Source organism: Bos javanicus, unplaced genomic scaffold, assembly GCF_032452875.1.
Source record: "Bos javanicus breed banteng unplaced genomic scaffold, ARS-OSU_banteng_1.0 tig00001810_1, whole genome shotgun sequence".
Classification (NCBI taxonomy): domain Eukaryota; kingdom Metazoa; phylum Chordata; class Mammalia; order Artiodactyla; family Bovidae; genus Bos; species Bos javanicus.
Window position 1 is genome coordinate 107,085 of NW_026893782.1, and position 11,526 is coordinate 118,610.

The 11,526-nt window shown below is 43.8% G+C and overlaps 1 pseudogene; it reads left to right on the forward strand.

Annotated features, from left to right (window-relative positions):
* Positions 1–1,861, forward strand: part of LOC133243991 (F-box only protein 16-like) — a 61,889-nt pseudogene extending 60,028 nt beyond the window's left edge.
* The last annotated feature ends 9,665 nt before the right edge of the window (positions 1,862–11,526 follow it).

Here is an 11,526-nt window from a genome sequence, read left to right on the forward strand (position 1 = left end):
CGGGGGAAGGAAAGGCTAGGACAAATTGAGAAGGTAGCATTGATGTATATACACTCACTCACTCTCAAAGTCACTCAGATTTGTCTGACTCTGAGAGCCCATGGACTGCAGCCCACCAGGCTCCTCTGTCCATGGGATTTCCCAGGCAAAAATACTGGAGTGGGTTGCCATTCCCATCTCCAGGAGATCTTCCCAATCCAGGGATCAAACCTGAGTCTCCTTCATTGCAGGCAGATTCTTTACCATTTGCACCACCAAGGAAGCCCCATGTATGCTCATAACTTGTGGGAGGCTGCTATATAGCACAGGGAGCCCAACCTGGAGCTCTGTGATGACCTAAAGAGGTGGAATGTGGGGCGAAGGAGGCTCAAGAGGGTAAGGGGATATATACATATATATCATTATGACTGATTAATACTGATGTACGGCAGAGAGCACCACACCATTGTAAGGCAATTACTCTCCAATTTAAAGATATATATATATAGAGAGAGACAGGCAGGTGGAGGGTGCAGGCGAGAGCAGCCTGTGTGGGGCATCTCTGTGGAAGAAGAGGGACCCAGTTCACTGGAGACAGCAGTCATGGCTGAAGCAATTTCAGGTTCAGTGAAAGCCTAAAGTAGGACTTTCCCCAGATTAATGGAAACCCTGTGTGTTGCAAACATATCCATCAGAGCATTAGAGGGAGGTAACGGATGACCTGACTCCTGGGGCCTGCCAGCTGAATATGGAGTTGGGAGGGGGACCGTGTTCGGAGAGGCTCAGCCTCTGTACATCTGCTTGCTCTCCTGTGTTGCTCTGCCCAGTCGGGGCTCAGATAAGAGTGCATGTGCCCCTTCCTGCTCCCTGTAAACTCAGCTCGTATTAGGTCTTTCTCGCACTCGCTCCCTTCCTCTGCTTTTCCTGCTCACGGCCAGACGTTGAGAAGTCCTTCCTTGCTGTGAGTTTTGGATGGAATGTCCACCTGTGACATCAGTCTTTAGTGCGCATGCTCAGATTAGCAGGGAGGCTAAACGATGGGAACTCTATCAATACCCACCTGGTCTGAGGATCACGAGTCTCCAGGCCCAGCTCTAACACTTTTTAGCTCCTTGAATGCTGGTATTCCAACTACCTGCTCTTCAGTTTCATTTATTTGTAAAATGGAAACATTAATACCTCCCTATCTACCTTACACAATTTCCTTGAGGCTCAAATGAGATATGGTTGTGAAAGTGCTTTGGAGACAAAGAAATGTATTTATTAGGAGTAACTCAATACTTGAGGGGTGAATGAGGCGGAAGGTGGTAAAACTGGGACATCTCAATAAATCCCATCCCGTCCTATGATTTTATAAAATTGTTTTACACTACTTTGTCATTGGTCAGTAACTAGGTTGTGTCCGCCTTTGGCCAACCAGCCTCTCTGTCCATGGAATTCTCCGGGCAAGAATACTGGAGTGCAATGCCATTCCTTTCTCCCAGGGATCTTCCCAACCCAGGAATTAAACCCACATCTCCTGCTTGGCAGGTGGATCCTTTCCCACTGACCCACTAGGGAAGCCCTTTATATTCCTTCAATAAGTTGAATTAGATAGCTTTTTCTGTTGTTCTAACAACTCTCACTGTAGCGGTATCTTTTTTTTCTCCCTAGATCTCCTTAAATGCAGAACCCAGGGCCTCCCTACATGTTCCAGCTCACCTTGCTCAGCTTCCTCACCAGCCACTGGGTCTCCCAGCCACTGAAGCAGCAACAAAAACTCTCACACAGCATCTCCAAAAGCTCTCTGGACTTCAGTCATCACCCCAGGCCTTCCAGCAGCAGCTGATGTAAAAAATGTGATAAGATTTTTCCTAAAACGACAAGATGCTCCACACAGAGACTTGGATGTCACTTGGCTCCTCGCTTAGAAACAGCTTAGGAACCTTATTGTGAAAGTAAGTCCTGCAGTATTTCAGGAACAGGTATTCACAACACAAACGTTGACATATTTATAAACTTAGGAATGTGATGATAGATACCATGGAGTGGATAAAGGGACATATGATAAGTGTCCTTGGTGAGGTTGGCTGTGTGAGACCAGGTCCGAGAAGGATATAACCAGCACATCCCCAGGGCTCCACAAGTGGTTTAGTGATGGGACGATTGACCATGGTGTCATAGTTTCCTGGGGCTGCTGTAACAAAACCTTAGTCCGTTTAGGCTGCTGTAACAAAAGTACCATTGATAAGTGGGCTTCCCTGATGTCTCAGAGGTAAAGAAACAGCATGCAATGCAGGAGACTTGGGTTTGATCCCTGGGTTAGGAAGATGCCCTGGAGAAGGAAATGGGAACCCACTCCAGTATTCTTGCCTGGGAAATCCCATGGACAGAGGAGCCTGGTGGGCTACAGCCCACAGGTTCACAAAGAGTTGGACACGACTGAGTGACTAAGCCACCACCACAATTGATGAGTGGCTTAAAAACAACAGACATTTATTTTCTGGAGGCTGGGAAGTCCAAGATTAAGATGTGGGCAGGGTTGGTTTCTTTTGAGGCCTCTCTCTTTGGCTTGCAGACAGCTGCCTTGCCCACAGACTGTCTTCCTTCTCTGCTTGTTGATGTCCTAATCTTCTCTTACTGTGTATATGCTAAGTTGCTCGGTCATGTCCGACTCTTTGGCACCCCATGGACTGTAGCCCACCAGGCTCCTCTGTCCATGGGATTCTCCAGGCAAGAATACTTGAGTGAGTTGCCATGCCCTCCTCCAAGGTGATCTTCCAGACCCAGGGATCGAGCCCACATCTCTTATGTCTCCTGCATTGGCAAGCGGGTTCTTTACCACTTGTGCCACCTGGGCCTCTTACTATATGGACACAAGTCAGATTGGATTAGGGTCCACCTGTATGACTTTGTTTAACTTTAATTACCTTTTTGAAGACACTCTCCTAAGACAGTCACTTTCTGAGGTCTTGGGGGTTAGAACTTCAACATAGGAATTGGGGGCAGGGGTTACAACTCAACCCTTAACTCACACTGTGGGCAAGGTAAAGAGAATCAAGATGAATGGAGAAGCCACTGGGAACTATTAACAGCAGAAGCTTCCATCATCCTTGGGCCTGGAGAAACAAAAGAGAAAGGGTGTGCTATTCCTAGAACCCATCCAGAGCTGTGGTCATAGGAGAGGGGCCACCCGGCATGGGTGCTATATGACAGAGGAAGGCACCCATGGTGGAGACCAGGCTCTGGCAGGGAGGGAGGGAGGGAGAAGACCCACCCCTCTCTCTCCCCGCCCTTCACACTCCTCTCTTCACACTCTAATAGTGCTTCCCTTTGGTCAAGAGACGAGAAAGAGGCACTGAGAACAGCGAAGCCTGGGGGCTGCAGCTTGTAGATGTCAGGCTTTGAGGCAGGGAGCAGGATGACAAGTGTGGCCAGGGGTGGGAGGGGAGTGGTAGGATTTGAGTGGGACGATGAAGAATCACCAGCTCAGTGGAGAAAACAAAGACATTTCCAAAGGAGGAATTAATTATGCATACTCAGTAACATAAATGGGCTTTAATGTATCATTGGAAAACAAAATGCTACTTAGCTGCAAAAAATATTAGTCATACATTTGAAACTGAACCACGTATTCATGTAACCATTTCCAGTCCCAGAAGTTACTATTCTAAGATACTTGTTTGCAGAAGTAAAGCAGAATGATAGAAAAATAGGTTTGTCAATCTTGTCATGTGGAACACTTATGTTCTTAAAATGGGATGGGAAGTATTATTGGAAGGGTTTTGGAATAGAAAGCAGCTCTCTGACTCAGGAGGGTGCCTGTGTGACCACACCCATCAATCATCACAGCATGGTTATATGAACTGGGTACGACCCCTGTGTTATCGCGCTGGGTGCGCCATAACAAAATACCATAGGCTGGTGGCTTTGACTACAGAAATTTGTTTTCTCACCACTCTGGAGGCTGGAAGCCTGAGACCCAATGTTGACAGGGTGAATGTCTGCTGAGAGCTCCCTTTGGGAGCTCCTTTTCAGTGTGTGCTCACATGGTCTTTCCTAGGTGACTCTGCAGGGGGAAAAAGCGAGGGGGATGGAGGGAGGGGGAGAAAGAGCGATCTATTGGTGTCTCTCTCTCTCTCTCTTTTTTTGCTGTTGCTGCTGCTAAGTCGCTTCAGTTGTGTCCAACTCTGGGCGACCCCATAGACAGTAGCCCACCAGGCTCCCCCGTCCCGGGGATTCTCCAGGTAAAAACACTGGGTAGGTTGCCATTTCCTTCTCCAGTTCTTTTTATTACCTAAGTTCAAATCATCCTGACTTTATGATCACAGAAATACTACAAATATCCACAGTTGATGAACACTGTTATAACAAATACAGATAGAAGGATGGAGAGAGCAACATAGATAGAGTGACTGTAACAGGAATAGGCTCAATCTGCACATGCTGTTTTTAAAGTATAGTGTTGAATTTAGGGTTACTTGAATTTAAAAAAAAAATTATTTAATCACACCAGGGCTTAGTTGTGGCATGTACAATCTAGTTTGCTGACCAGGGATCAAACCAAGGCCCCCTGCATTGGGACACAGGCTTGATCCCTGAGTCAGGAAGATCCACTGGAGGAGGATATGGCAACCCACTCCAGTATCCTTGTCTGGAATATCCCATGGACGGACGAGCCTGGAAGGCTACAGTCCATGTGGTCACAGAGAGTTGGAGACGACTGAGTGACTTAGCACACACTCATGCATTTCCCTAAGGGCTCCATGTCCAAATACAGCCGCTCTGGGGGTTAAGACTTCAACATATGAGTTTTGGAGGGGACCCAAACATTCAGTCCATAACATCCCACGTAGTGATATGAAATAGATGACACTTGATATGTTGATACTGATAGTCATTAAATCAATAAAACTTCATTGCACACCTACTGTGCACCAGAATCTCTGCTAGGCTCTGAGATTATAGGTAGAAGGAAAAAAAAAAAAAACTGCCTCAGTCTTTAATGAGTTTATAACTTGAAGAGAGACAGAGAAGCTGTTAGAACACAGTGGTCACTGCCAGGAGAGCCTGAGCATTTGTCCTAAGTCACTCGGTCATGTTTGGCTCTTTGAGATCCCTTGGACTGTAGCCCGCCAGGCTCCTCTATCAATGGGATTCTCCGGGCAAGAATACTGGAGTGGGTTGCCATTTCCTTCTCCAGATCCAGGGATCGAACCCACGTCTCTTGGGTCTCCTGAACTGGCAGCGGGTTCTTTTCCACTAGCACCCCTGGTGACTCAGATGATAAAGATTTCACCTGCAATGCGGGAGACCTGGGTTCTATCCCCAGGTCAGGAACATCTCCTGGAGAAGGGCATAGGTACCAGTATTCTCGCCTGGGATTTCCATGGATAGAGGAGCCTGGTGGGCTGCAGTCCATGGGGTTGCAAAAGAGTCAGGACATGACTGAGCGACTAACACTTTCACTTTCTGTTTAGTGCCTCCTGGGAAGCCCCAGAGCGCCTAGACAGGATGAATACACCACTCCCTGGGGGCAGCAGAAGTGATGTGCAAGCAGAAACGGAGGATGAGGAGTATTGGATAGTAAACACGGGGTGGGACAGACAAGGGGGAGCATTCAGGATTGAGGAAGATGATACACAGAACTAGGGTGACCAGGATCCTGGTTTGCCCAGGGCTGTCCTGGTTTTAGCACTAAAAATCCCACATCTGGGAAAGCTCGGGGTCGCTGAGCCTTATATGCTGCTGCTGCTGCTAAGTCGCTTCAGTCGTGTCCAACTCTATGTGACCCCATAGAAGGCAGCCCACTCAAATGAACTCGAAATGAAAAAGGAGACGTTTCAACAGACAATACAGAAAGAGAAAGGATCATAAGAGACAATTAGAAACAACTGCATGACAATAAAATGGATAACCTGGGACAAATGGACAAATTTTTAGAAAAGTACAATCTTCTAAGACTGAACCAGGAAGAAATAGAAAATATGAATAAGTCAAGCACCAACACCAGTCACAAGCTCTAACTATGAACAGATCAATCACAAGCACTACTAACTGGGATCAAAAGTCTCCAACAAAGAAATGCCCAGGACTTCACAGATGAATGCTCTCAAATGGTAGAGATGTGATAATACCTATGCTGGTCAAACTGTTCCAGAAAAATGTGGAGGGAGGAGCATTCCCAACTCATTCTGCGAGGCCACCATCACCATGAACCAAAAGGAAGCAGAAATGCTACACAGAAAAGAAAATTACAGGCTAACATCACTGATGAACATCAACGCAAAAATCCTGGGGAAAATTGTAGCAAAAACCAAACAAAAACACATGAAAAGGATCATACACCAAGTTGAAGTGGGGTTTATCCCAGGGATTCGAAGATTCTTTGCTACCTGCAAATCAATCAATGTGATACACTATATTAACAAACTGAAAGATAAAAAGCATATGATAATCATGATCGATGCAGAGAAAGGTTTTGACAAAATTAAATACCAGTTTAAAAAGCACTCCATTAATGGGCATGGAAGATACATACCTCAACATAAGAAAGGTCATATAGGAAAATCTCTCAGCAAACATTATCCTCAATGGTGTCAAAATGTAAGCATTTCCTCTAAGATCAGCATCAAGATCATGGGGCCCACTCTATTCCTATTAATCAATATAGTTTTTTAAGTCATAGACACAGCAATCAGAGAAGAAAACGAGAAAGAACGCATATTGGAAAAGAAGAAGTCCATCTGTCATTGATTGCAGATGACCTGTTTCTATTCATAGAAGACCCTATAGATAGAACCAGAAAATTACTAGAGCTAATCAATGAATTTAGTAAAGCCCAGGATACAAAATTAATACACAGAAATCCTTTGCAGACTTACAGCACAACAAGAAAAATCAGAAAGAGAAACTAAGAAGAAAGTGCCATTCCCCACTGCAACAAGAAGAATAGCATAGCTAGGAATGCTGCTGCTGCTAAGTCACGTCAGTCACGCCCGACTCTGTGCGACCCCATAGATGGGAGCCCACCAGGCTCCCCCATCCCCGGGATTCTCCAGGCAAGAACACTGGAGTGGGTTGCTATTTCCTTCTCCAATGCATGAAAGTGAAATGTGAAAGTGAAGTCGCTCAGTCGCGTCCGACTCTTTGGGACCTCATGGACTGTAGCCTATCAGGCTCCTTGTACATGGGATTTTCCAGGCAAGAGTACTGGAGTGGGTTTCCATTTTTCTTCCCCAATAGCTAGGAATAAAGTTATCTAAACAGACAAAACACATGTATGCAGAAAGACAGGCTGTATGATGAAAGATAGCCAAGTTGAAATAAACAGATAGAAAGATATGCCTTGTTCTTGACTTGAAAGAAATCAATGTTGTGAAAATGACTATACTACCCAAAGCAATCTGAAGATTAAATTCATCCCTATCAAACAACCAATGACATTTTTTTAAAGAACTAGGACTAATAATTTTACAATTTATATGGGGGGAAAAAAGGCCCAGAAGGGCCAAAGCAATCTTGGAAAGAAAGGTGGAACTGGAGGAATCAACCTTCTGACTTCAGACTATACTACCAAGACACTATGGTACAGGCACAAAAGCAGAAACAGAGAGCAAAGGAACAAGACACAAAGCTGAGAGATGAACCCACACTCCTATAGGCATCTTTTCTTTGACAAGGGAGGCAAGGATGTACAATGGAGAAAGGACAGAAAAGAGAGCCTCTTCAGTAAGTGGTGCTGGGAAACTGGACAACTACATGTAAAAGAATGAAATTAGAACACTTCTTCATACTATACACAAAAATAATTCACAATGGATTAAAGACCAAAAGTAAGGCCAGAAACTATAAAATTCTTAGAGGAAAACACAGGCAGAACACTCTTTGCCATTTATCACAGCAAGACCTCCGAGAATGACTGAAATAAAAATAAATGGCATCTAGAGAAACTTCAAAGTATATAAGCAGCAAAGAAAACTATAAACAAGATGAGAAGACAACCCTCAGAATAGGAGAAAGCAATTGTAAATGAAGCATTGCTTCATTATCTACAAAGTACACAAGTAGATCATCGAGCCTAATATCAGATAAAAAGCAACCAACTGAAAAGTGACCAGAAGACATGAACAAATTTATCCAAAGATGACATTAAGAAGGTCACCAAACACATGCAAAGATGCTCCACATCACTCATTATTAATGAAATGCTAATCAAAACTACGTGAGGTATCACCTTACACCAGTCAGAATGGCCATCATCAACAATTCTACAAATAATAAATGCTGAACAGGACATGGAAGAAAGGGAACCCTCTTGCACTGTTGGTAGACATGTAAATGGATACAGCCACTATGGAGAAGGAATGTAGGTTTCTTTAAAAAGTAGGAATAAAGCTACCATAGGATGCAACAATCCCCTACTGGCCATATACCCGGAGAAAACCATACCTCTAAAAAGACACATCTACCCCAATGTCCACTGCAGCACTATTTAAAATAGCCAGGGCATGGAAGCAACCTAATGTCTATCAAGAGAACAATGTATAAAGAAGTCGTGGAACATATACACAATGGAATATTACTCAACCACGAAAAGGAACAATACGAGTCAGTTTAACTGACGTAGATGAACCTAGAAACTGTGATACAGAGTGAAGTAAGTCAGAAAGAGAAAAACAAATATATTATATGAATGCATACACATGGAATCTTGTAAAATGGTACTGGTGAATATTTGAAGGGCAGAAATAGATACACAGATGTAGAGGAAGGGCTTGTGAACTCAGCTGGAGAAGGAGAGGGTGGGATGAATTGAGAGAGTAGCACTGAAACATCACCTACTACCATATGTAAAATAGCTAGCTAGTGGGAAGTTGCTATATAACATGGGGAGCCCAGCATTGTCCTCTGTGACGACCTAGAGGGTAGGATGGCGGGAAGTGGGAGGCAGGCTCACCAAAGAGTGGATAATATACTTATGGCCTATTCATGTTGTTGTATGAGGAAAACAAACCAAACAATGTAAAGCAGTTATCCTTCAATTAAAAATTAATAAATACAATCTGAAAACTATCATTCAACATATTTGTACTGTCATCTAAAGCTATATGGGATCATCTTCTATTCCTAGCTATTTTTCCACTATAAGTGCTTATATATGTCATTAAAGGTTTTGAAAATATGATTTTAATAGCTACACAGTATTGCTTAATATCTCACACATACATAATAACATTTCAGTCTCAACATAGAAACATAATACCAAAAAAGGTTTGCATTTTAAACTAAAGCTTGCATTTTAATTCAGTTCAGTGAGAATTCCTCTGAAGATCTAAAATTCTTATGAAAAGTACATTATGTGGAGTCCTTCTTGCTTTCATCTGTTATGCCGTATTCTCATTTACTTCTAAGGACTCTTGGACTTTTGACATTTTTGCCTTAGGCTGTAATTTTTGACTGAGATAAAATCTTAAATTTAGATATTAAGAATGTCAAGAAGCACTCTTGTAAGTGTGAGCCACTCAGTCATGTCCAGTTATTCGTGACCCATGGACTGTAGCCCACCAGGTCCTCTGTCCACAGAATTTTCCAGGCAAGAATAATGGAGTGTGTAGCCATTCCTTTCTCAAGGGGCTCTTCCTGACCCAGGGGTCAAACCCTGGTCTCCCGCATTGCAGGCAGATTCTTTACCATATGAACCACCAGAGAACCCTGACTCTGGTGTACATGGATGTAAAAATCCTCAAAAGAATATTAGCAAACCAAACTGAAGACACATTAAAAAGAATCATACACTATGATCAAATGGAATTTATTCTGTGCCTGCAAGCATGATTTATTATTTGCACATCAATCACTGTGATACACAATATGAGCAAAATTAAGAATGAAATCATGTGATCTTCTCAATAATTGCAGAAAAAGCTTTCAACAAAGTGTAACATCAATTTTGGAACAATCTCTCAATACAGTGGTTAAACATGGAACATCCTAAAGGGTATATAAGACAAGCCCACAGCTAACATCCAAGTCAGTGGTAAAGAGGTGAAAGATTTTCCTAAAAGATCAGGAATAGTACAAGGATGCCCACTCTCCCCAATCTTGTTCAACATAGTAGTGGAACTGTCCTACCCAGAATAACTAGGCAAGAAAAGGAAATAAAAGCATCCCCATTGGAACAAATGAAGTTACACTGCCACTATTTGATTATGACAGGATTTATATGAAACCATAAAAACTCCACCAAGTAACAAGTATTAAAACTAATAAACTCAGCAATGTAGCAGGATATGAGCCATCAGAGAGAGAACAGAACAGTACCATATACAAATGCATCAAACAACAACAACAACAACAACAACAACAACCATGAAATAAATTTTACCGACAAGCAGAAACACCTGTACAGTCACAGGCTCCAAGACATAGAGTCTGGATTCAAATCCCACCTTACACTGACCTGCAGAGTGACCCAGGGCAAATCACACAATGATCTGAGGCTCAACATATTCAACTGTAAAGTGGACACAAACCCAGTATCTCCTCCCAGGGCTGTGAAACTCCAAGGAAATGCTTATTTAGGCCCGGGCATTGGCGTGTCTCCGGGAGCCTCTCCCTGTATGAAACTCCTCTAGAACTGGGCTCTCCTGATCCTGTGGGTGAGGGTCAAGTGTAGAGCCTGGGAGCCAAATGGGACTGGACAATGATGAGGACAAAAAAAATACTAGTTCTGTCAGGGAGGGAAGCCACCTCCTTTCCAGATCTCAGAGTGGGGCCTGCACCGAAGGCCCGGGGGATGCACAATCAGATGTGAACCCTGAACCACCCACCCCTAGCAGGGATGGAGCCTTCCTGGCAAGAACCTTCTCTCTGGTCCGGGCTCCTGTGTGATGTGGTGCTGCTCCCTGAGTTCTCCAGGTCTCCACCAGGCAAAGAGCTCTTGGGACTTGGAGGTCTATTAAACCACAGGTGCCTGAGAGTCAGAATGACACAAGGACTAACAACATTGAAAATTAGCTATATTAAAAAAAATGACAGAAGTACAGACAGGGCAGGGGATGAGAAGCAGAAGGATTGACTACCTCTCAAGCCTTTAGCAGAAATATCTCCACAGCAGCTCAGCAGAGCCCACAGGAGGAAAATATAATGGAAAAGCAGGCTATGGGTATATCTCTACACTGCTGGACCCAGGGACCCAAGTCCCAATCCACCAACATCATTTTGCATATCCGGACAGCAAGAGGGAGAAACACAGACCTTGCCTTAGGAAGTCTCAGCCAGACTTAATATTGAGGTTGCTGAGCATGGTTACATGGTCACTAGGGTCACTCAGTCCCTCCTCTGTGCTCACATCCTCTGTCCTCACAGAAACATACATGGTTCACTACAGAGAACCCTCTGAGGGTACTTGTGTATACTAGAAACAGGCAATGGTGAAGTGTGAAGAGAAGACACAGAAATGGAAACATGCTTCTGAGGTGCTGTACAAATTTCCAAAGATCTGAAGTTCTTGATACTTGGCATTGTTAAAAGAAGCTTCTTAATGTGTAAACGCAGAAAGGATAT